Here is a 25,635-nt window from a genome sequence, read left to right as displayed (position 1 = left end):
TAAATCATGCTATCCTTGAGATATTTCCTTTCCCAGTAAAATATAGTCAAGTCTGATCTGCCAGGATGCCCCCAACTCAAAAGAGGTGATGGCCGTAGTTTCAGGTTCATCAAGGAAGCAGATGGTGAGGCAGGGTAGGATTAAGGTGTGAATTCAGGACCATGTATATGAGGACCTGCATATGAGGCTGAAAACTTGAGATTGTCTTAACATGATTGTGGAGCAACTGGCTGAGTTTTATAGGAGAGCTAGATAATCATTGACTAGAAGTCCCACCTCACTTGGAATGCTGCCTCCTGGCCTGGTACCTTCTTCTGCAAATGTACTGACTCCCACAACAGAACGGTGGACCAGCCATTAGAGCCACATTACTTGAGCAACCTATGCACACATTTCATAACTGCACAAGTGGGGCAGACAAAATGGTTACATGGAGCAGTTCACTGCTCCAATTGTCTATTATTACATTGGCCACAAAGATGACACCTCCCCCTGTCAGCTGTAGCAAGTCCAGTCAGTTCTGTGGCTGCTTCTCTTGATATGCTAAACAGAGTAGCTGTGTCTAGACTCAACCTGAGGTTTAACAAACTCTACCAAGGTCAAGTAGGAAGATCCTTCCCTTTCTTTTAAACACAACTTACAAACTAATTTTTGAAACTAAAAATGCCATTCTTGACATTTCTAGATTTGCAGGCAAAGAATTTCAGGGAAATTTCAAATGTTTTTCAGTATCCCAGCCAGAAGTCCCCTGCCCAGAGGCACATTGATGGTGAAGTTGTTAGTTCTTATATGCCACCAAGAACCCTGTAAATGTGTTGTTAGTTTTTCAACCACTGTCTAGCCTATGCTCCAAGCTGCAGGGACACACTCTACCTTCTCCTCACATACATCTTCACCATAAACATAATATGCTTGTAATTACCATACATTTAGAATTGCATGCCATGTCTTGCAGATTTGGGTGGCATATACTGCTGTTTAATCTTCCTCTGTATCGTATATATATATATAGGGCATGAAACATTGTGGGGAAGCCTTGCTAAACATACCCCACAATTTGCACACAGGGACAAACTTGTCTCTCCAGTCCGAGATCTTTATTAATTCTTTTGAAAGAGGTCAGTGACACTGCACACCAACAAGGACATGTATTGCAGAAGTCTTTCTCTGAAACAAGAAAAATTGTCACCCGGAGACCTTGATTTTTACCAACAGAATCAATGCATTGAGGGGGGCAGAGTGGCTTTGATGCTCTTCTGGCAGCATTGCTGCTCCCCAGGATGGGGTGACATGATAGTGAGGTTAGGGAGGGTCAGGTTGGCAGCAGTATTATTCTGCAAGTTGTTAGGGAAAATTCTGGGTGCGAAACTGCACACACACCTGAGAGTTGTTAATGGGCAAATTTAAATAGGCAAACAATATTGGAAAGGAAGAAAACACCAAGCTTTTTCACCAGGTTTATTATACAGTACAATATTCAGGATTACCATTGTAGCAGGCTGCAATCCTATCCTTGTTTAGCAGAGAGCCAATAGAACATATTCATCACTAGACATGTCCTTAGATGTTCTTTGCATCAATTTGGGACTGCTGCCAAATCTAAATAATCATGTATCTCATGCTGTAATCTTCCATTCATATTGTTAGAACAACCTCCTTTTCCCCCTCACCTTAGCCGTTTCACCTTCCTCTGAAGAGCTATCTGCAATTTCTCCATATGTATCTTTCACTTTTGCATAGCCTCAAGGCTCCTTATTCTGTTTACAGACAATTTAACATAAAATAGAGCCAGACAGATGTGGCTTTGTATCAGTATATAAAAAAGTGATTGTGAGGGACAGGGGATATCGCGAAGTCCCTCCCCTCCTGAGTTCAAGCCCATCACCGACCACAGGGGGAAGCAGAGGGAGCTCCGATTCCAGTGGGGAAGCAGGAAGTCGGGTCCGAGGCTCAGGCAAGGTAGCGGAGCCAGGGTCCCAGGTGGGACAGGAAGGGGGAAGTAAGGGGGGGAGACCCATCCCCCCAACTCCAGAATTACGCCGGAAGAGGAGGGGAAAGAGGATGGGGCTTCCAAGACTTTTGTGCTGGGGAAAGACGCGCCAAAAGTCACTTGGAGGTTCTGAAACCGACTGACCACATCACTCCGTGTAAATAGCATGACTTCAGCACTGTAAATACGCAGCACCAATAAAAGAATAAAAATGCAGAGCTGCGTAGCGTCGTTACTCTGAAGTAGTCCACTCCGGCCACTGTGACAGCAACCTCCAAGTCTTTTTTGGGCTACTTTGGAGTTGCCGGGATGAGCGTGTCAGAGGCGGAGAGATGGCGGCAGATCGCGGAGCAAGCCCAGCAAGAACTGCAGCAGCTGTCGCTGCAGGCGCAGGGGGAATTGAAGGCAGCTAAAGAAGAGACTAAGAAGGTCCAGGACGACCGGCTACAACTGGCGGAACAGGTGAGAGCACTACAGGAAAGAGAGCAGGAATTAAGGGCGGTGGCGGTAGACCTCCAAAACAAGCTGGATGCAGAGAAAAACAAGGCGGGAGGGGCACCCCAAGTCCAAGTGCTGCCAGGAAGGAGAGCCGGGACCCTAGTGAGCAAGTTCAATGGAGACCCGAAGGAATATCAGGGCTTTGAGACTGAGATGGTGTATGCTCTTGAGCTACACCACGCTGAGTTCCCTGATGATGAGCACAGAGTAGCGTTTATTGTGGAGCACCTTACCGGGGCAGCCAGGGAATGGCTAAGACCGTTGATCGCAACAAAGAATCCTTGCATGAAGGATGTCAAACTATTTCTAGAAGGTTTGAGAACGATGTATTCGTCCGATAGTCATATGGACCAGACTAAGGAGGAACTTCATAATTTACGCCAAGGAAATATGACAGTTCGCGCGTACTGGGCGAAATTCACCATGCTGGTGCACAGATTGGGGTGGGAATTAGGGTCACCCCCAATGCAAGCGGCGTTCTACTTGGGGTTGCATGAGGACGTGAAGGATGAGCTCTCGAGAGGTCCAAAGCCCAGTGATATGGATCAGCTGAGCAAAGCGGCTCTGGCGGTGGGGGTGAGACAGGAATCCCGGTGGAGCGACAAACAAGCAACGCGCGCAAAGCGGGCTTGGTTCCCACGGTCGCAGGAGAAACCACTCCCCCAACAACCCTTTCAAGCCACGCCTGGGGCCAGCCAGGACCAGGAACCCATGCAGATTGATAGCGCGCGCGGGCTTTTCAAACCCCAGCGGCGCCAAGACGCAAGGAGGGAAAGGGCGGGAATTGCTTTCTCTGCAACTCCCCCCAGCATCTCGTCAGAGACTGCCCACATCGCAGGGAGTGGCAAGGAAGGGCGGGAACGGTGGTGCCCTCCCCCACTGACGCAGCACCACAGCAGGGAAACGGGAAAGCCTGGCTGCAGGAGACAAGGGGCAGCAGCCAGGCACAGTCAGCAGAGAACCGCCCCAGCCCGCCCACCCGCACAGAGAGGAGCAGAGCCAGCCCACCCCTCCCAGAGCAGGAGTGGTTCTAGAAGTCACGCTAACGCTCCCAAATGGCTATCCCCTGACAGTCCTTGCCTTAATTGACAGTGGTGCCTCAGCGAACTTCTTCTCGAGAAACTTTGCAGAAGAGCACCAGATCCAGCTTCTGCAGCTGGATTTTCCCCTTCACGTGGCAACCATTGACGGCAGAGAGCTGCTGGGGGGGGCCATCACTCATCAAACCCCCCCCCATGAGAATGACGGTGGGAAGGCACTCAGAGACACTGGCATTCAACGTCACCACCATCTCAGACCCCCCCATCGTCTTGGGCATGAGCTGGCTGGCGCGCCACGACCCCTCCATCAGTTGGCACCAGAGATGCATCACTTTTGGATCGGACTTTTGCCTGGAACATTGCATGCAGCACCAACCAGGGGAGGGGCCTCCGATAGCCACGGTGGCCACCATGCACGCCAAAGGGGGTGAGGCGATACCCAAGCCGTACTGGGACCTGCAGGAGGTCTTCAGCGAAGCGGAGTCCGACCACCTACCCCCACACAGGCCTTTTGACTGCCAGATCAACCTGGTGCCCGGGGCAACTATACCCCCAGCCAAGCTGTACGCCATGTCAGACCAGGAACTGGAGGATCTGCGCGCTTTCATCGACAAGAACCTCAAGCGGGGGTTCATCAGAGAAAGCAAGGCAGCAGGGGGCAGCCCGGTCTTCTGGGTGGACAAGAAAGACACGCAACAGCGCCGTCTGGTGGTGGATTTTAGACGGCTGAATTCGGTGACAGAGCCAGTGGCTTTCCCCATGCCCAGAGTGGATGATCTTCTGACAGCGGCACGCAGGGGCAAGATTTTCACCAAGCTAGACCTAAGAGGGGCGTACAACTTGATCAGGATCCGGGAAGGCGATGAGTGGAAGACCACGATGTTCACGCCTCTGGGCTCTTTTGAATATCTGGTGATGCCCTTCGGGTTGCAAGGGGGCTCAGCATGCTTCCAGGCCTTCATGCACCACGTCCTGGGGTCCCTCCTCTTCAAGAACTGCTTGGTCTTTCTGGATGACATCCTTATCTATTCCAATGACCCAGTGCAGCATGTGAAAGATGTCAGGGAAGTGTTGCAGCGCCTGAAGGAGAACCACCTGTATGTGAAGCTGGAGAAGTGCAAGTTTCACACCAAGGAGGTGGACTTCCTGGGCTACAAGCTGTCAGACAAGGGGCTGGCGATGGACAAGGACAAGGTGCAGGCCATCCTGGACTGGCACAGCCCCAGGACGCGCAAAGATGCCCAACGCCTACTAGGCTTCGCCAACTTCTACAGGAAGTTCATCAAGAACTTCTCTCGCGTTACGGCTCCCATCACTGACTGCCTGAGAGGCAAGCAGAAGTTCAGGTGGACACCAGAGGCGCAAGCAGCGTTCGAAAGCCTCAAGAGGGTGTTCGCCTCGGACCAGAACCTGTTCCACGTGGTCCAGGACGCGCCCCTACGCATTGAGACAGATGCTTCTGAGAAAGCTGTGGGCGCCATTTTGTTGCAACTGGACGCCAACAGGGAGTGGAGACCCTGTGCCTTCTTCTCCAGGAAGTTGACACAGCCCGAGCGCAACTACACGGTGTTTGACAAAGAACTTCTTGCGATCCACGCTGCGTTCAAACATTGGAGACACTTCCTGGTGGGCGCCAAGCACCCCATCCAGGTGTGCACAGACCACAAGAACCTGGAGTTCTGGAGAACGGCCAGGGTGCTCAACCAGCGGCAGATACGGTGGGCAGAGTTCTTCTCGAACTTCAACTTCTCCATACACTACATCCCGGGGGAGCAGAATGTCAGGGCGGATGCCCTCTCCCGCAAGCCAGAGTACATGGAGGAGGAGGCGCCACCAGCACCAAGGCACATTTCCCCCCCGTCAGCATGGTCCTGCGGAGCAGCAGTGGTGAGCGAGGCAGAACTCACAGCACTGACGGCAGCGGATGAATTTGCCAACCGCATCTTCAGAGAACTGAGAGGGGGGAGGGAGCAGGCAAAGGACTTTGCAGAACGCAGGGGGCTGCTTTTCTACAAGGGTGCACTGTACCTGCCCACCACCCAGCTTCGACGTACGGTCCTCAAGCAGATGCACGACAACCCAACGGCGGGTCATTTTGGAAGGGACAAAACCGCTCACCTAGTCATGAGACACTTCTGGTGGCCAGGGGTGAGGGAAGATGTTCGAGACTATGTACGGGGCTGTGACACCTGCCAGCGGGCAAAGGTGGTCAGAGCAGCGCCAGCAGGATTGCTGGAGCCCTTAGCCACACCACACAGGCCGTGGGAAGTGGTGTCCATGGACTTCATCACAGATCTGCCTTCTTCCAGGGGCAAGACCGCAGTGTTGGTGGTGGTGGACCTCATGTCCAAAATGTGCCACTTTATACCGTGTGCCAGGGCGGTCTCTGCAGAAGAGACAGCCAAACTGTTTGTTGATCACGTATTCAGACTGCATGGATTACCTTTAAGGGTTATTTCGGATCGTGGCCGCCAATTTGTTTCCAGGTTCTGGCGGCGGCTCATGAACCTCCTGCAGGTGGAGGTCAGCTTGTCGACGGCTAGACACCCGCAGACCAATGGACAGGCGGAGCGGGTCAACGCCATTCTGCAGCAGTACCTGAGATGCTACGTCAGCCAGCGGCAAACGGACTGGGTGGATCGCCTGCCACTGGCAGAATTTGCCTACAACAATGCAGTGCACGTCTCCACAGGGGTGTCGCCCTTTAAGGCCAATTACGGGCGCGACCTCAGATCTTTCCCAGAGAGGGAGGGGGAGGAGGAGGAGGAGGGCCCACAGGCTGAGGATTGGGCAGAGGAACTGGAGACGGTGCACCAGCAGCTCAGAGAACACTTGGAGAGGGCCAAGGAAGCGTACAAAAAGGGGGCGGATCGCCACAGGCGACTAGGGGAGGTCATCAGGGTGGGGGACAAGGTTTGGTTGTCCTCGGAGGGCCTTCCCACCAGAGGGAGGTGCAAAAAGCTGGCACCCAGACGGCTGGGCCCCTTCACGGTCACGCAACAGGTCAACCCGGTGGCATACAGGCTGGCACTGCCAGAGGATATGAGGGTGCATCCAGTGTTTCATAGATCGCTGCTGTCGCCGTACAGGGAAAGCAGCAGGCTCCGGGACAGCGAACAAACCCCCGAGGGAGGGGGGGAGAGGGGAGGCAGGGAGCAACTCAATGAGGCCACGGCCATCCTTGATTCACGGAGAGGGGTGGGGGGCCTGGAGTACCTCATGGCATGGGAGGATGCTCCACCGTCCCAGAATGAATGGGTCCCAGCCACTCAGATACAGGAGGAATTCTTGGTGGAAGAATTTCACGCCCTCTATCCCCACAGACCCAAGCCCTGGCACATGGAAAGGGAGGGGGAGGAGGAGGAGGCACGGGAGAGCAGCTCACCATGGCGCTGGGAAGCAGAGTTTGAGGACTCGGGAGACGAGATATGGGTGTCACCGAGATCCACACAGTCAGAGGCAGAAGCAGATTGGCAGCACATTTTTACCCCCACCAGCTCGGACGCCACGGAATTTTTGGGATTCCAGTCCTCCCAGGCGGAAGGGGGAGCCTCGCAGGACTGGGGGGAGGTGTTCACACCAACGGGCTCGGAAAGCACTGAGTTCTTAGGCTTCCAGTCGTCACCGACACCTGGGGGGGACCTGGGGAGGGGAGAAGGGGAGCTTGAAAGGGGGGTGGATGTGAGGGACAGGGGATATCGCGAAGTCCCTCCCCTCCTGAGTTCAAGCCCATCACCGACCACAGGGGGAAGCAGAGGGAGCTCCGATTCCAGTGGGGAAGCAGGAAGTCGGGTCCGAGGCTCAGGCAAGGTAGCGGAGCCAGGGTCCCAGGTGGGACAGGAAGGGGGAAGTAAGGGGGGGAGACCCATCCCCCCAACTCCAGAATTACGCCGGAAGAGGAGGGGAAAGAGGATGGGGCTTCCAAGACTTTTGTGCTGGGGAAAGACGCGCCAAAAGTCACTTGGAGGTTCTGAAACCGACTGACCACATCACTCCGTGTAAATAGCATGACTTCAGCACTGTAAATACGCAGCACCAATAAAAGAATAAAAATGCAGAGCTGCGTAGCGTCGTTACTCTGAAGTAGTCCACTCCGGCCACTGTGACAGTGATTAAACAAAGCAAAAAAAAAAAAACCTCACACGCCCCAAAACCAAATATTGTCCTTTTGCCCATTTAGGGCCAACAACCACATGGTGTGTCTTCATATAATCCTAATCTATTAAAACAATTCCAATGCTCATTCCTCCAAGGCATGTTCCTTGTTAATACTGCACAACTCTCTCTTATATAGAACTGGATGCATTAGGCTCACAGATACGCGCTTATTGTATCAAGGCACCTCTGAACAAAAAGCAATACTTGTTTTCTTTTACTAGAATGAACCTGTAGGGCGTGTGGTATCCCCTTGTTGCAATGCAAGAACTGCAGTAGCAAACCACAGGAAGCAGGAGACTCAGCAAGAGACAAGAGCTGTTTGTGCAGTCCAGGGGGGTATTCCACATTGTGTTTGAGAACCAAGGCAGACCTTTTAAGCTAAGCACAAGAAAACCTAGAAGCTTGCCTTGGGGGGGGGGGATAAAAATAGTGGGCAACACCTACTCTTCTGAAGTGTAGGACTGTTTTTTACATCACACTAATTACAAATCAACAAAATGTCACAGAAGGGAGAAGTCTTCAAGAGAGAAGAGCAGTGTCCCTTACTTCTCAATCCAAATGGATTAAACAAGCTCCATATCTGTAACTAACTTAACTAAGAGCTGGTTCTTAACAGTCAGGCATCTCTTCTTGGACCTGGAGGTCTTTACATGGGCACACATTTTAAACATGAATCACTTGAAGCTGATTTCTGAGGATCATAAACTTGGATGGGAGACTTCTAACCCCTTCCTGATGCAGGACACCCAGAGGTACAGCATCTCAAACACATGATTGTCCAGCCTCTGCTTGCAAACCTGCAGTGAGGGAGAGCCCGCCCACCCACTCCCTTAGGCAATTGGTTCCATTGGCCAAACACCATTAACTTCACCCACTTATTTCAACCACATCAAGTGACATCTCACCATTGCCCTCATCTGTACCTGCTGCAATTTGTCTAGATTCTCTTGAAGTGTGATGCCAAGAACTTGATAAAGCACTCCAGATAAGATCTGACTAGCATATTACATCCTATGACTTGGAAACTGCAGTTCTATTAAAATCATGCTACCATTTCTCTCTTCATCTTTTTTGGCAGAAACACCACTGTCAAAACATGTTCAGCTTATGATCAGCTTAAATTCCAAGATCATTTTTACATGTATGACTGCCAAGCCTCATGCTATACGTTTGCTTCTGAAATTCTCCTCTACACCAGGGGTTGTCAATCTGGTCCCTACTGCCCACTAGTGGGCATTTCAGGATTCTAGGTGGGCGGGAGGGGGTTCTACGGCACAAGCTGAATCCTCCTTCCATCGAGCACTGGTGGGCAGTAAGGAAATTTTACCATCAAGAAAGATGCATTAGTGGGCAGTAGCTATAAAAAGGTTGGCTACCCCTGGTCTAAATGAAGGCATGGGGACTAGGCACTCTCATGAATGGGGTTTGCACATGCAACACTAAAGCATTTTCAAGTACGTACGTACAGCATTTTAGTATTGCAAGCTATGTGAGATACATCCTGCTAAACTAAATTACATGGCAAAATGTTGTCTGAAAGCATCTAAATTACCAGAAAAATAAATCATGGCAGTAAAGGAAGGAAACCAGGGAGACTTTGCAATCATCTTTCCATTGCTAGCAAGATTACCCATTGTCATACAACTGAAAATTAGTTTGACCTTTGCAGGATTCCAGGTCTGCATTTTGTTTTTCCACTTGACTTGAGAATACAATAAAGTCAGTTTAAGCACATTGCTCCTCATTCTCAGATGTATCCAACTACTGGTTTTTCACCTTACATCTGCAATTACTAGTGACATATCAAATATTAAGCTCACCTCACCAATTCTTTTATCAAAAGTAGTATGTTTCCGGAATTTTATATGAAATATGCTTGGCTGTATTTCCCCCTCCTGATACCTGTGTGTTCAAACTGCAAGATGCTATATTCTTCTATAAATAAATCTTTAGCACTCTGTGTTAACCATGACACCAACTTTGTTATTCCTCTGAGTTTAAAAATGAAGAGGGTGCATTAATTTTCAGATACATGTGAATAAAATATGAACAGGGGACATTCACTTATTAGAATGCTGCACAATGGAAGCTGAGGGTCTCAGCAGTCAAACTGTTCTCAGAAGAATGAGCTCTGGGTAGTGACACACCTTTTAGCTGTTATTAGTGCAGCTTTTTGAAGTACAGGAAAACCAAATCTATGGTTAGCTGAGAAAGCAGAGTTAGAGGTTATCCGATCCACTTAAAGGTGGGGAAGATATTTAAGAGAGGAGAGGAGGAACAAAGAATTATCAGTCAATCAGAAGGGTGGGGAAACTAAGGTATGGAGGAAACAAACAGGTAATGTAAACTGTCCTAGGCACAGGCAATAGAATGGGCATCTGTTTGCAATTCAGGAGTTTAGTGGATTGCTGGACAGAGCTTGTATCAGGTGACCCTGCAGCTGGTGTTGAGGAACGTCAAAAGCAGCAGCAGCAACAAAAGTTCCCAGTCATCTCTGGAAGATCTCTTTTTCTCATACTTATCTTATTGATTTGAGTATTATCTCATAAGCTTTAAAACATCAGTCTTTATCAAGCTGAGCAGACACTTTAAGAAAAGACATCTGGCTGAGATTATATTTTAGGAAACACCCAAGTTTCCGATAAATGCTTACAGTTGCCTTTCCTTACTCCATAACCAAAATGTACTCTGACTTAATGTTCTAGCCACAAGATTGGATTGAAAAATTAGCAGCATCTGACAACACCCAACATGCGAATACGGAGCAAAGCCCAAAACTGAAATGCTGGCAATTATGTGAGTAAACAAGGACTTGCTTTTTAAAAAACCTTTCTGTAAGCAATGTCTTCATCATGGCCACATTTTGAAAACACCAGAGCAATAGGTATCATGGGGCCCTTGGCTTCATCAAGAACTGGCATGATTTGGCTGTTCCAAACACAAGAAGAGAAAGCAGAAGAGTAGTAGAAGATGGGAGAGCAGAAAGCGGACACCTAGGGAACTCTAGATGACAGAGGAAGGAAGCAGCACTGCCAGCTCTCCCACCCCCCTGCCTTTCCTGCAGAGTGAACAGTCTTAGGGGTGAGGGAGAGAGACCTTGACCAGCTGAGAGGGGCTGGACAGGAAGTGATGGTGCCAGAGCTGGAGGCAAAGGGGCAGAAGACAACCTTGTCACCAAGATCCCATTGCCACCTTCATAGGTGGGATCAGAGGCATCCACCCCAACAGAGCATATGCGTGCAGCAGGCTCATAGAGCAAGAGAGTCCTATAACTGAACCTACCAGTTGTCATCTTTAAAAGCTTGGCAAAAGGGACACTTTCATCACTTCTGTTTTTATGAACGTCTTGCCTTGCTCATGTACCTTGAAATCTTGCATTCTGGACCTTGTGTTTGCTGCTCAGCCTGCACAGCTATTTGCCTGAAGAAAGACCTCTTCCTTATTTGCAAGAGTCATTGTGTTTTGAGATGGAAGCCTGACATAAACCCTATTGACAGTGAAATCCTTTATCCTTCCTCAGAAACGCCATGGTGCATCTGTAGCAGCACAACACACCATCATCTGGCCCAGCTGCAACAAAACATGTCTGTCCCATACCTTTACATAACATTTTAAAGGTTACCAAATTTAAGGAGAGAAAAGGAAAATCATAACACCTACTCATTTGGCTTACTCATTCATTGCCAAGTTTGGTCAAGTGTCCCTATTCCCAAGAGTCACATAAAGAACAACATACATTGCTAATACTTCACTGTTGGATACTCCTGTATCTCAATTCACACGGGACTGTGCAAGCTTTAGTTTACACAGCCACAGCAACAAATTAAAACATCAAAATCATATCAGATCTAGGAAATCATGCCTCTACTCCACTCTATACAACATCTGAAATCATCTTCATCTCTGGAGGTCACAGCTCAAGAGCATGTTGGCTGTTAAGGTTGGTGGTTTGAGCCTCAGGTGGTGCAATGGGTCAGTGCACCTGGCTGTTAACCAGAAGGTTGGTGGTTTGAGCCCACCCAGGGATGACTATGGGCAGGATTCCTGAATTGCAGGGGGTTGGACTAGATGACCCTCAGGGTTCCTTCCAACTCTACAATTCTATGAAGACAGGGAGAGCTGAGGAGAACAGTAAGGGATGTGGTAAGATTTACAGTATGTCTGTTAATATTTTAACAAGTGACATGCGTGCGACACATGCGTGCAAAAACCTGCATTATATATGTAATCAAAAATACTGGCTGCATGAATTTCAAATGAAAACCAAAGCTGAAACATTGTTTTTAGACAGAACTTGAATAACTACATCTAACTGAATATAAAACAGAATAAAGTTCCCTCGGATGGTAAAGGATAGCTATATAATGAAAATAACCATTCAAATATGCTAAAAATAATGGGAAATGTTGCGATTCAAAGTGACCTGCATTTTCAAATTAACAATCTGCTGCATCTATTTAAAAAACTAATTTGTATGCATACCTCAAGGCCTGGTTCGAAATCCTACTTAAAATGCCTTCCTACAATCTGCGAACAGTGATTCTTACTCCTTTACTTGCACGTATGTTCAGCAGAGGGCTGTAGCTGTACAGTTAAATGATACCCACACAAGAGATCACTCCTATTAAAATCTGATGCATTTAACCCTTCATTTTTTAAAAAAAGTGTGTTCTTCTGTTAACTACTAAACAAGTACTTTTTCCCCATGAGCTAGCAGCTGACTCATGTTCAAAAATGTACTTGAGAAGCTGAAAGAGTAAAACAGCAACTGAACTCTGCCATTATTATTTTTTAAAAGCCAAGCTTTTACCAATAAAGTATCAGTCAGCAACAGAAGTTGGTGGCACTATCTGCTGAAATCTGCTTAGCAGTCACCAAAAATTGAAAGCAGAGTCCTGGAGAAATAAAGACGTAACAACTTAGAGCTTCTCAACTCTGTTGGAGCAATTAAGCATCAACTGCAGTTAAACCTAGACTGTAGCTAAACGTAAAGGAAAAAAGCTAGCATACCATTTTAAAGTATGAAAGCTTAAGTGCACATTTAGCTAAGTAGTATAGAATAAACTGAAGGTGTAGGTCCAAGGAGAAAAGCCTTAAAATGCAGATTTAGTCAAGCTTGAGATGGGTCAGGTTCTGTTTCCACAAAGAAGCTCATGTGGCTGTTAAGTATTTCTACTTGGGATCCTGCTCACACCTGCTAAGTTGTTCATTCAATAACATCTGCCTGATTTGTGTTTGCAAACTATCCACATCCAAGCACTTTGAACACAGCTGCCTTGTACTTTTTCAGCCTTGTAAATAAACTCATAGCAGTTATTAGCCTGCTCTGCCAGAAGTAAAGACCTTGGTCAGGATGGCTACAAAGAAGAGCAAGGTGGTCTAAGGCAATGGAACTAGAGAGTTAAGGGAAGGGGGGGCATTTTAATCCTGCAGAGCTATGGGTTTATGAGTTTGGAAATTTTCAGGGAGTGGGTGGGTGTTCTCTAGTTGTACCAAACTTGCAGAGATGATGTGCACTGCTTAATTTTCAGAATGGACTGAGGGCATAGCTGCCAAGTCTCCCACTGAAAAATGCGGGATCAGCAGCGGCGCGGCACCGGAAGTCGCTTCTATGCATGTCTGGACATGCGTAGAAGCAACTTCCGGTGCCGGCGCTGTGGGATTTCCGGTGCCCAGACATGGGCAGAACGGAACCGGAAGTCGCTTCTACGCATGTCAAGACATACGTAGAAGTAACTTCCAGTGCCGGTCTGCCCGATTTCCGGTCAGCACCTGAAATGGAGCCTCCCTGGCAGGTAGGAAATCCAGGGGATTTCCGGGATTTTTTTCTATTCGGGATAACAGCGGGAAACGCATTAAAATCCGGGGGTTTCCCATGAAAAACAGGAGACTTGGCAGCTATGACTGAGGGCTTTGCCCTCTGTGTTGTCAGCCTTTCTCCTTAATTCTGTGATAGTGGCAGGCAGCACTTGCTTGGAAGAAAAGAGGGCAGCACTCTGCATGGTCAGATGCTCCTTTACTATGTCCTTGCAGGCTAGTAGAATTTTTATTATTACTTTCCTATCAAGCCTGGACATAACTTGTGGACCCCCAGGATAAGAGATTATGAAACAGCGGCATCCATGCCATATCATTATGATACAATATTTTAAGCAGCTGACTCAATATTCTAATTATGACTGGGGTAGTAAAGCTACATCTAGGCTGTATAATTTTCAGACTGAACCAGGGGGCTCTCAAAGGATAAGAACAAGTGCCAGTGGAAGCAGCAGAGGAAGAGAAGGCCTAGATCTAATTTTAGAAACTACCATCAATCCTGTTATGTTTATTCATTTTGGAATCCCTCAAGGATGATTTAGTAAACCTTGAGAGATGGTTGTTGTGGCTTTACCATACCATCAATTCTGAAACGACACACTTTTCAGGTTGTGTACAAATGCATGGTGTCAAAATCTGATAGACTGGATATTAAGAATAAACCACAAAGACTTTAAAGGGTTTTTATAAATGGCAGCAGAGTTTTAGGAGTACAGGTATTAGATTATTACAGTTTCTGATGTCAACAGAACAATGCAGATGACAGTATACAATTTTGTTTTGCTGTTTTTAAAAATGGTTTGTGCTTATCTACAAACTTAATGAGTTTTCTATAACACTGGCTGAAAAATAAGTACACATGCCTAGCTTTGACCAACTGCAATCTACCTGATCAACCTTACACACGGCCATGTGAAAATGAATTGTCATTCTAGGCAATTCTAGGCAATTGTCATTCTCACAGTCCATATGCAGCACTGCATATTGTGGGACCTTTTGGCAATTAGCATGGGTTGAAAAGCAAATAGTATTATTGAAGTATAAATGCCTCCAAATTCAAAATTTGGCATGAGTCAGACTCATATGAATGTTGTCTTCCATTTTTTCCTATCTTGGCATTCAAATATTACTTTGATTTAAATAAGTTTTATTCAGAGTATTGTAACCCTAATTTGTTCATTAACTTTAACAAGTAGAACTCTCTTTTCTTTAATGCCTTAGAGGAAGCAGCAAGTATAATCAAACCTGCTAATGATACAAAAAACTGAAATTACAAACACTATAGTGGGGAGGACTGGTTACAGTGGTACCTCTGGTTAAGAACTTAATTCGTTCCGGAAGTCCGTTCTTAACCAGAAACTGTTCTTAATCTGAGGCACCACTTTAGCTCATAGGGCCTCCCACTGCCGCCCCGTCGCCAGAGCACAATTTCTGTTCTCATCCTGAAGCAAAGTTCTTAACCTGAGGTACTATTTCTAGGTCAGTGGAGTCTGTAAGCGTTTGTATCCTGAAGCGTTTGTAACCCGAGGTACCACTGTACTTAGATTGGAACACCAGTTGCAAAACTAGTTTTAAAACCATAGAACATAAAAGCAAAGAAAAACAAGTGACTCGGGAGAAGATAATAATCACTCAATTTTGTACAGGTGAAATACTGTACCCTGAAATAATGCATTTAGTTCTTACCATTTCAGAAAAAGTAGAGCAGAACTATAGAAGAGTCAAAGAGAAGAACAATGCAAATTGGCTGCGCTTGTTTCATTTACAGCAAAAGTATACAGGCAACAAGTAATTAATATACGGGAAATTAGACTTAATTGTTAAGAATAACAGAGTTGATAATCAAATCAATGAATCACCAGTGATAAAGCATTTATGTCCATATTTGTATATATCACTACAAATAACATCAAGAATACCCAAAGTAAAACTCCTGGCAATTAGCTTAAATTTGTATAGTCAAAATTTGACACTGGTGTATTTCATCTACTTCCTGTTGCTTGCTGATGTTTATGATTACCGAGATGTCCCTTACATGATGTCTGAAGAAAGCATATAATACCAACATTTGCAGGGAAGTGTTTCAAATACCTCTAGGATTATTGTTGGTCTTATAACAAAACACACTTAAGCATACAGAGATATGCCTATCCATCCATACGCCAGTGAGACTAGGGCTGCAAACCTTACACACTTAACAAAGACTAAGCCCCACTGAATAAAGCAGGGCAAATTTCCAAGTAAGCATGCATAGATTGTGCCATATGGCTGTTCTGCATATTCTGCTTACTCTACTACAACTGTATAATTTTTCATAAGACTACTCTAGAGTAAATATGATGTTTATCATGTTTTATATTTACCAGTGGTACTTAAGAAAGATACTGCCAAGGCAATTTATTGCATAAAAATAGCTTGCAAGATACCACAAACAACAAGGATTCCTATAAATAAAACTAAACAGACTTTTAATGTGCAAATTACAGATACTCACAGTGTTGAAGAAAAAAAAAGTACCTTCTGAAAAATAGCGCAGATTATTTATTCACTAAAACGTAGCACGGGATGCTATGACATTTTCTCAGCAAAAATGTAATCTCAAGTATGATTGCCAGATTAACCCCTGAGATAGCTCCGAATGTGACTTTTTTATGTAGTGCAATACTAATGGAGAAGGAGATTATATATATATATATATATATATATATATATATATATATATATATATATATAGTATCAAATATGAATGGAACTGCAAGTATCTGGGCTGTAGAAGCAACATTGTAAACAGCAGACCAATAAAATCTCCCTCACAGAAATGCACACAAACAAACTGTAAAGGGCTACTTTTTGTAAACACACACACACAGAGAGAGAGAGAGAGAGAGAGAGGAGGGGGCAAACCCACATGCAACCCCCGTAAGCTAACATTAAGGCCATTAAGCATGCGTGAGATACCAGGTATCTCTGAAGCAGATATTGTGATTGGTTTTGCTGAAACAAACTATGGTTAATAAGCCAAAAACAAAACCACACTTTCTTCGGGAGCTTTTCTGATAAAGGAATTCCTGGTTTCTCCTCTAACTTCATGAGGCCATCACAAAATATAAAAGTACTGTAAACAAAAGGCTTGTCTTCATATCTTATAAATCTGTGTAGTTTAATCCTTTATTTCCTAGATAGGGCCTAGGTGAGGCATTACTGGAAGTCAGGACTGAGAACTGACAACAGTCTGAAGGCTTTGCTACACAGTAAAAAGGCATGTGGGAAGCTATAAAACAGAATTACATGTTTGGGGGAAAGAATATATGGGTAGTGTCTGTCCTGGACTTACAATTTTAGAGCTAAAAATAAAATGTACACTACTCTCAGGAATTTGAAGAAACTGGATGGTCAGTTTCACACCTTTCTTTAGTTGATTATCCCTGAAGTTTTGTCTGCCAGCGTGGTGTCCTTTTAAGGATATTGTTTATACTGTCTTATATCACTGCATTTTTGTTTTTGTATATATATTTGTATATTTTTATGTGCTGTAATACTTCAAAGAGTAGTTCTAAGATAGTCAAAGAGAGACTTCTTCAACCTAATAAATCTGGAAGTTTACTAGTCCTAATCAAAGCAGTTCTACCGAAGTTAATAGACTATCAGACTAACTTAGGACCATTAATTTCAGTGAGTCTACTCTGAGTGGAACAGTTACAACTCAAAGTATTAATGATTCATATGCATCTTCATGTTCAGCAGACTAAAACAGGGGTCAGCAAGGTTTACCTCACCTGGGCCGGTTCGCTCCATGGGCCGGATCGCGTCTGTGCAGACGTGATTTCTGGTGTCGGCTCAAACGTGATTTCCAGCGCCATGGAAGCGAGTCCCCACTCCGTGTTGTGCTGTTTAGCACAAGGATTTGCCAAGTGGGCGGCTCAGTTCGGGGGCAGCTTGTGAGCCATTTAAACGACCCCTGTGGGCCACTTGTGGCCCATGGGCCACAGGTTGCCGACCCTTAGACTAGAGCAATGGTTTACAATCATTTGGGGGCTATGGGCACATTTGTAAAAAGAAAAAGGTGTTGTGGGCATACACACACTCACATGCTGTAAACTACTCTACTGGGTGCAATAGAATACAGTGGTACCTCTACTTACGAATAACTCTACTTAAGAATATTTCTACTTACGAATGGAGCTCCGTCCGCCATCTTGGATGCCTAGATAGGAATTTTTCTACTTACGAATTTTTAGATAGGGTTTCGACTTATGATTTTTTTCTCCCAATGCATTCCTATGGGATTCGACTTAGAATTTTTTTCTACTTACGAATGTTAGTTCGGAACGCATTAAATTTGTAAGTAGAGGTACCACTGTACTTTATTTCAAGGCTAATTTTGGCAGGAGGAAGAGTGCCATAGAAGGCACACTGCAGTTGCCAGAGAAAGCCTCTGTGAGAGGGTGTGCACCTGCCACATTGGTGACCCATGACCTAGAGTAGATCAGCTTAACTTCAGTATGACCAACACCCCCATCCCAGTTAAGTGGTGTCAAAAACAAAAACTTAACGTGAGTGTTGTGGAGACAGTCTTGCTAGAGAAGTTGCCTATACCCAATTTACTCCCACTTTCTCCTTCCAAGCACCAGGCCCCTGACTCTAAAAAGAGGCCTTTGGAGGAACACAGAGAGATGCAATGGGGAGAAGGTAGGTAAGCACAATTTTAGAAATGCAAAAATTCTGGATCCCAATCTATATCTTAATTGTAAATGTGGCATTATTTACTAAGAGAGCTAATGAGACTTGGGCTGAAAAATATAAATGAATAAAAGCAAAAGCCTTGTATTTTAGGCATGTGATCTTACATATATTTATTAGTTTCAACAGAGAGCCTCCAAAGCAGAGCACACAATGCACAAAATCTACACTCTTCTCTATTCAGCTATGAGTGTAGGTGGACAGAGATACACCTGGACTGACATCACCCAATGGACATTGGTTGGAAGCAGGCTCCAAATGTAGAACAGGAAAGAGGCATGTGGCCAAGCTGTTTGTGAACTGGCGAGTTACCAATTGCAGTTATTTTCTCCAACAAGGACAAGGCATGGACTTCAGCCATGCTCTCCTCTTCCGCTTCATAGGTACAAAAGATATGCATTACAATTCCTGCTTTCAGCCAGAAGGCTAGACTCAACCAGAACAGTTATGACAAAAGGAGTGATTACATAAGCATACCCCAAGGGGATGTAGCAAGGGATATTCTTAACACTTTTGGAAACTGTTCTTAGCAAGAAGTGGGAAGAGGCAAACACAAGGGGTGGTTGGATGGCAAGACTTCTTGCTACAAAACACTAGTTAATTCACCTGAGCAACTCAAGCAACAGTTTTGGGAATGCATGCAATTTTAACTCTGGTTTATGGGATTAATGGAGAATGAATGAAACCCCGCATAAAAATGCACTCAGGATAGCCACCCCTCATCTGATTAATATGCTATCTTTTACTGCCTTGTGGCAATTATTGGCTACAGAAATGTCATGTGTAGCAACACTCTCGTCCCATGAAACATATCTCAATAGACCCACATACACACACAAGTAACTAAGGAGGGTGATACATGTAAATAAAGTTAAGTAAGTTGTAATGGTGCTGTTGCGGCTACTCTTGAGTAAAGACGCCCAAGTCCGCTCTGTCTTTAAGAGTTTTATTTTGCATAGTATTTACAGTGCAGAGAGAGCAGAAAACATGACCTCTCAGTCACTCGCAGAATTTGGGAGTGGACATTTCCTGTTGGTGCCCAGCATAAGAGTTTGGGCACCCCTAAACGCCTCCTCCCGATCTTACGTTTGGTGGTGTGTCTTAATTCGGGCGCTGGAAGGGGCTGCCTCTTCTCCTCCACCTGTTGGTCCGGGCGTTGCAATGGCTCTCAGTATAGCCGAGCCCTGACTCCTCCATCCCACTAACTTCCTCATTCCCCCCACCTGACCCGCTGCTGCTACTCTCACTGGGTGAAGTGCTGGTCAACAGGAGAGGCGGAGGCTCCCTGTACGGAGGTCCCCTGACATAAGTGCATAAACAAAATGTGTACACCAGCATAAATGAGAGCCAGTGCAGTATGTATTTGGTTCTGTGAAATGTGGGTCCGAATCATTACCCTGCCATGGCCTTGAGCTAGTTATTTTCTCTGTCACAGTTCCACAGTCATAAAATGGGAATATTGTGCATACTTCCAAGGATTATGTTAGGGCAAAGAGAATGAAAAACTGTAAAGCGTGTTGCATATTAGAAGTGTGATATGACTACTAAACAGTAGAGGCAATTATTGTATTATGCAGAAGGGTGTGCACCTCTAGCACTAATGTACCTTTATCCTTCCATTTATCCAATTCTGTACAATATAATTTGTTTATACTCACTGGAAACAGATATAAATTACAGGGCCCATATAAGAATCAAGCTCTAGCTGCGTTTAGTAGTGGCATCATCCTTAACCATCATAGAACAGTTTAAGCCCACAGGATAATGAACACGGTGAAATTGAGGCTAATGCAGCACATGAGAAGTGAGGAAATTAGAGTGGCTATTGTAAAGTCCTCAAATTCATTTATATCCGATTGATATTAAGGATTCTGGCTAACAATTTCCTGCAGAAAAAGCTTGTGTACTGCAGTCATATTATTTTGGGATGAAACCCGGGGATAGCACTAAAATGCCGATAAGCTCACAATACTTAAAAGTAATAATTCTAAATTTAAATCTGAAATTTAAAAATTGAACTTGAAATCATAGATTAATCCATCCTTTAGAATGAACTGATTTTGCTACAATTCTGTGCTTATCTTTAATTTAACTTAGACAACCTCATTCTTTCTGTCTTCCAGAAAAAAAATTTAAAAGACTGATATCTTATCAACAAGCAGACATAGTGCTTCTACCAGCTGGGAGAGGGGAACACTGCTCAGTATTCCTGCCCAAGGCCCAAAGAGCCTTGCTCAGTAAAGTTTGTCCACAGGCCTGAAAAGGTTAAAGAGCACTAGCAAGCACTTCTTCTGACTATTTTAAGCTACCAGCAATGCATTATTTCCCAACATCAGTCAAGCTAGAAAGTCATTTTGTCCACATTGCAAATGTTATACTGGATACCTTCCTATGAATTCAGTGCTTAGGCCATGGCAAAGTCAATGAGAGCCTTTTAATTGGCTAAGCATCAGGTCTTCCATTATCCTATAAAATGCTTAGAGTATGGGTAGAATATTAGCATACACTCAGACAGACGCCACATGCTGAAAGAGAACAAAGTCATTGTCTATTAAAGAGAAAGGGATTCCCGGAGGCTTCTAGTAGGGCTCTATGGAAGCAGGATGTTGAACTAGATGGATCTTTGGTCTGATGTACTAGAGCTCTTTATATGTTGCCAAGTAGTTCTGTAGAAGATATAAGAGGTTACATTTAGGAATATTGTGACAAACTGTATGGGCCAAGCTTGAAAGCTTACAATAAGAAGGCAAAGGGTTATACATAAAGAGACATGCATTTCCTTCAGTGCAATATATATGAGATTATGGGAAAACATGATGGCGGTGGAGAATGAACAGCTATTAGGATATTAAGGGTATCTATGCCAATGAATGAAGGGACCCAGGTGGCGCTGTGGGTTAAACCACAGAGTCTAGGGCTTGCTGATCAGAAGGTCAGCGGTTCAAATCCCTGCAACGGGGTGAGCTCCCGTTGCTCGGTCCCAGCTCCTGCCCACCTAGCAGTTCAAAAGCACATCAAAGTGCAAGTAGATAAATAGGGACCACTCCGGCGAGAAGGTAAACGGCATTTCTGTGCGCTGCTCTGGTTCACCAGAAGCAGCTTTGTCATGCTGGCCACATGACCCGGAAGCTGTCTGCGGACAAACGCCGGCTCCCTCGGCCTATAGAGCGAGATGAGCGCTGCAACCCCAGAGTCGGACACGACTGGACCTGATGGTCAGGGGCCCCTTTACCTTTGCCAATGAATAGCAGGTTTAGATATTCCTGACAACTTTAACTGGAAAATGGAACCAAGACTTCTAATCTATGTTAACACCTACAGAACAGCATCTGAATATGGTTATAGTCAGAAACCAGATCAATGACCCAGTACAGCTATTCATACCAGAATTGAATAATGCATCATGCAGAAATCTGACAGCACACAATTGACAGCACACTGTATTTGGCCTGTGTGTACCATGCAACTGACAACTATTTTATCATCTAAAGTGTTTTAACAGCTTATAAATATGACTCAATTCCAACCACTGGCAAGGGAAACAGCACTTGTGGTTTGAGGAGGCACGGAAACAGCCTTGCTTATTTCCACAAGTGGCAGTAACTACCAATGCATTCCAATTTAAGACACTGCATGTGTGGCAAAGTACCACTGATTTCAATGGAACTTGCTTACAATGAACTGTTTGTCTACAGCAGTCATAATTATCACTTCGGCGTTATAACACTCATGTCAAACCTTGTTGACTGGGTGTGTGTCAACTTATTCTTTCCTTACCAGTTGTGGCTTACAGCCTATTTCAGTTATAGAAGTACCCTCAGATAAACCATAGCAGCTGCTCGATTGTTGTTGTTTTTTTAAAGAAAAACATGCAGTAGTGTTGATCATGTGGTCCCCTAATATTAGGAATGAATCCAGATGGTGGCATTCAACTACTGTCAAACAGAAATGGTTTTGTAACTTGTATCCACAAGGCAACAGAGATACTATGGAAATACACAACTTCAAGCAATGATTGCCCATAAATTAACACAAGCACAGGCAGATATTCTAAACTGTGCAGTTCAGTCTGTAAGGAGTGTGATGGAAACAAATGCCTCAAAATGCAGCAGAGCTGTTTCGAAACTACTTCTATTCCAACCCACTTAAAAATGTATGTCCACCTTCACCCCTGCTCAAAAGTTGGTCCCTCGGAAAGAAGCTGTAATTATTTCTAATTTAGTGTGTTTGGGGTCCCAAGCAATGAGATGTTTGTAGTTTTTTGTTTACACTCACACTTACAACAGCATTATTTATTATTCTAAAAGTAATAATTTCATTAACGTAATGCAGAAGTTTTAACACATAACCTATAACATTCAAACCACAAAAACAAAAAATGATGTCTGGATTTATACAGATCCTTTTAAACACATTTCAAAAGGTAGCTTATTCTGGTGGGTGGGGAAGGGGAGATTAAACATAAATAAAATATATTTTCATGATTTTTGAATGATACATCTCTAGGATGTTAGTATATCCTTCCCTACAGAGCACAAATAACTATAAACACAGTGACAGCTATCCAGCTTTCATCTACCTCAAATGAAAATCAGTATGTAAAATGCTAACTAGCCTCACTTGTTATGCAAGCAGCATCATTTCATTTGTAGTTTAGTGAGCAAGTCATTTCTGTCTGGGTAAGTGACACAACATGCTGCATTATGTTGCTCGCAACACAGAAAGCTAACAACCACCCTTGGGAAGACAGAATTTGAAAACTGGAAAAAGGAACACTTGTTTGCATCCAGTAAAAGTTGTCCCAAAAATTTACACAAGATTAACCCAATAGTTGTACTCTACATGTGTATACATGCACAAACACACATACACCCCTGTATCCTTTACCTAGGCATGTTTCAACCTTCATACAGTAAGACCTACTCTTTTAATTTGCATAGTTCATGAAAGGAAGCCAACTCCTTGTATTCAACACTGGGGCAGGATGTGCAGTGGAAGAGCTGTTAACTTGCTGCTTGTACACCCACCTTCCCATTCCTGCAAGACATCAGTTGCTTTTGTGTTTGCTTGTTTCTGCTTCGAGAAACATAATTGAACATCTCTGGACCAACCCTGGAGTACTAATAGGAGCTCAGGGTTTTATCATCCAAATGTCTGTTTATCCCAGGATCCACCACACCACTGCCCAGACTCTCTCCTTTTTGCCCATTCCATTTGTTAAAAGACAAGAACGAGGGGCTGATACATATCGCCTTTCTGTTTGCCGTCTCTCTGCAAAGGTGACTGGAAAAGATAACTGCTATCTAGCAAAGTTAATCTCCGTATCTGTACTCCTCTGGGTAAACCCTGAGTGGGAATTGTGCAGAAGATAGACTCATATAGGAAGAAGGATCGAGTCTGATGCCCATCGGTTTGTTGTACCCTGTCTGACCGTCACTACTTCTTTTCATGGGAGGAGGGGGGAGTCGCAGTTTTGCATACCATAGTTCTCCCCTCCCCACTCCATTTCAGTAGGAAAATCTATTTGGCAGCAGCCCTTCCCTATCAGAGCACTCTCGCTCCTTATGCAAACTCTGTTTGGGTGGCAATCTCAACGAACCCACCTTCTTCCACAGTCCAGTCCTGCATAATTGCTCAGAATCAGAGCATAGAGAGCTGCCTTACCACTGGTCCATCTACCTCAGTAGTGAAAACACGGGCTGGCAGCTGCTCTCCCAAGGTTTCAGGCAGAGGTCTCTTTCTCTCCCTCCCTGCCCTACCTGGAGATGTCAGGGATTGCACCTGGGACCTTCTGCATGCAAAGCTCTACCACTCTGAGCAAGTCCCACCGAGTTCAGCGGAGCTAATTTTACAGCCAGGTTCACAGAGCCCAGGTCTTGCAGCATCCGCTGCTGTCTTACCCCTGAGCAGCGCGCGGACAAACGTGCAAGGCAATTACTCTGAAGTAAGCGCGCGGGAAGTTTTTTTTTTTTGTTTTTAAGCGGAGCCAAATCACGGGCCGCTACGCTTTGCACGACGGTGCTACAAAAGCAAACCGACCACGCAGCCAAAGTGCTGCAGGCGAAACTGCAAAACCCAGCGGACAGTTTGGCAAAACACCAGCCTCCACAGCTCGAAGGAGAACTAGAAGCGCCCGGGTCCTCGCGCCACCAATAAAACTTATTGACTCTAGGGGAGGGGGGGAGGGTCGCCCCAATCCGAGGGCCAAAATTGTGCATGCCAAGAGAAGCCCGGAGCCCACCCACTCACCCACCTCCCGGGAGAATAAGATTGAATTCATGCCCGAGCTGAGAGGGAAAGAGCTGGAGGCAGAGGCTGTGCACAAGAGGGGAAAGGACAGCCTGGGTGGGATTGATGGTGGTGCAGACGCTGCCTTGAATTGCTTCTTTCTCCACACACCCAAATGAACCCCCCCCCCTTTTGGTGGAAGCACCTGCTCTTTCCCTTCAAAGGCAGCAGCGACCCACCACTGTGAAGCGAGCGAGCGAGAAAGGCGCCTTTTCCCGCTCCCCACCCCACCCGCCCGCGCGCCCCCTCCTCCTTCTCCTCACAACAAACACAGCGCTGCACTCCGGGACGCGCAACCCAACCCGAGCCTTACCTTGACGCGGGAAGCTGCCAAGAGGCTCCTCCGAGCGGCTGTGGGCAGAGCTCCCAGGCTGGCGAAGGAAGCAAGGCAAACCGCTGCCGCCGCCGGTGCTGCTGCTGCTGGTAGCAGCGCGCTGAGGCGGTTCTTCTCTCTCTATCCCTTCAGCGCTTTATTATTTTATTTTTATGCTCTCGCCCGGAGAGTCCTGCTTTCCCGCTGTGGGGCGCGAAGCCTCGAGGGCTGCTGAGGAGCCGGAATGCCGGACGGAGGCGAATTTGGGAGCGCTGTGGCGGCGGCGGTGCTGCTGGGGTTGGCGGTCGCCAAGAGCCAACCCCACCCCTTCCCCTCCTCCTCCTCTTCCCCAAATCTACGCCTCGGTTGCCGGTGGGGCGGCGAGGGTGAGGGAGAGGCAGATTAAAAGAACGGCGAGGAAGAACACGGTGTCTGCCAACTATCCGAGCCGCTTCAGTGTCAGCTCCGCCTCCCCCACCTTCTTCCTCTTCTTCTCCTCTCCTTTCCTTCACCCGGGTCCTTTCTTCTTTCCCTCCTTCTCTTGCCCTGCAGTAGAGATTGGGCGAAGGGAGAAAGAGCCGCACAGGTTCTTTTTAGCTAGGAGGGATTCTGAGGGGCGTGGCTAAAGGAGGGAAAAAAATGTGTGCGGGCACGTGCGCATCCCGGCTGCAAAAGCAACCCATAGATATCACTAGACCTTTGGAGGGGAAGAGAAGCCGCCGCCGCCGCCAACGCCGCGCAGCAAAAGTATCATTGATTTTCATTGAGCGGGAATGGATTGCATACATATG

At 45.9% G+C, this 25,635-nt stretch overlaps 1 protein-coding gene across 1 annotated transcript in view; it reads right to left on the bottom strand.

Moving 5' to 3' along the window:
- Positions 1–25,354, bottom strand: part of LOC118080810 (contactin-4) — a 532,292-nt gene extending 506,938 nt beyond the window's left edge. The window contains exon 1 of the mRNA XM_035106605.2: positions 24,845–25,354. The gene's annotated coding sequence lies outside the window, so the exon portion shown is untranslated. The remainder of the gene's footprint in view (positions 1–24,844) is intronic.
- Positions 25,355–25,635: the final 281 nt, after the last annotated feature.

The sequence above is a fragment of the Zootoca vivipara genome, chromosome 2, assembly GCF_963506605.1.
Source record: "Zootoca vivipara chromosome 2, rZooViv1.1, whole genome shotgun sequence".
NCBI classification, from domain to species: domain Eukaryota; kingdom Metazoa; phylum Chordata; class Lepidosauria; order Squamata; family Lacertidae; genus Zootoca; species Zootoca vivipara.
Note: the sequence above shows the minus strand (reverse complement) of the source record. Positions and strands in the feature narration are given on the sequence as shown.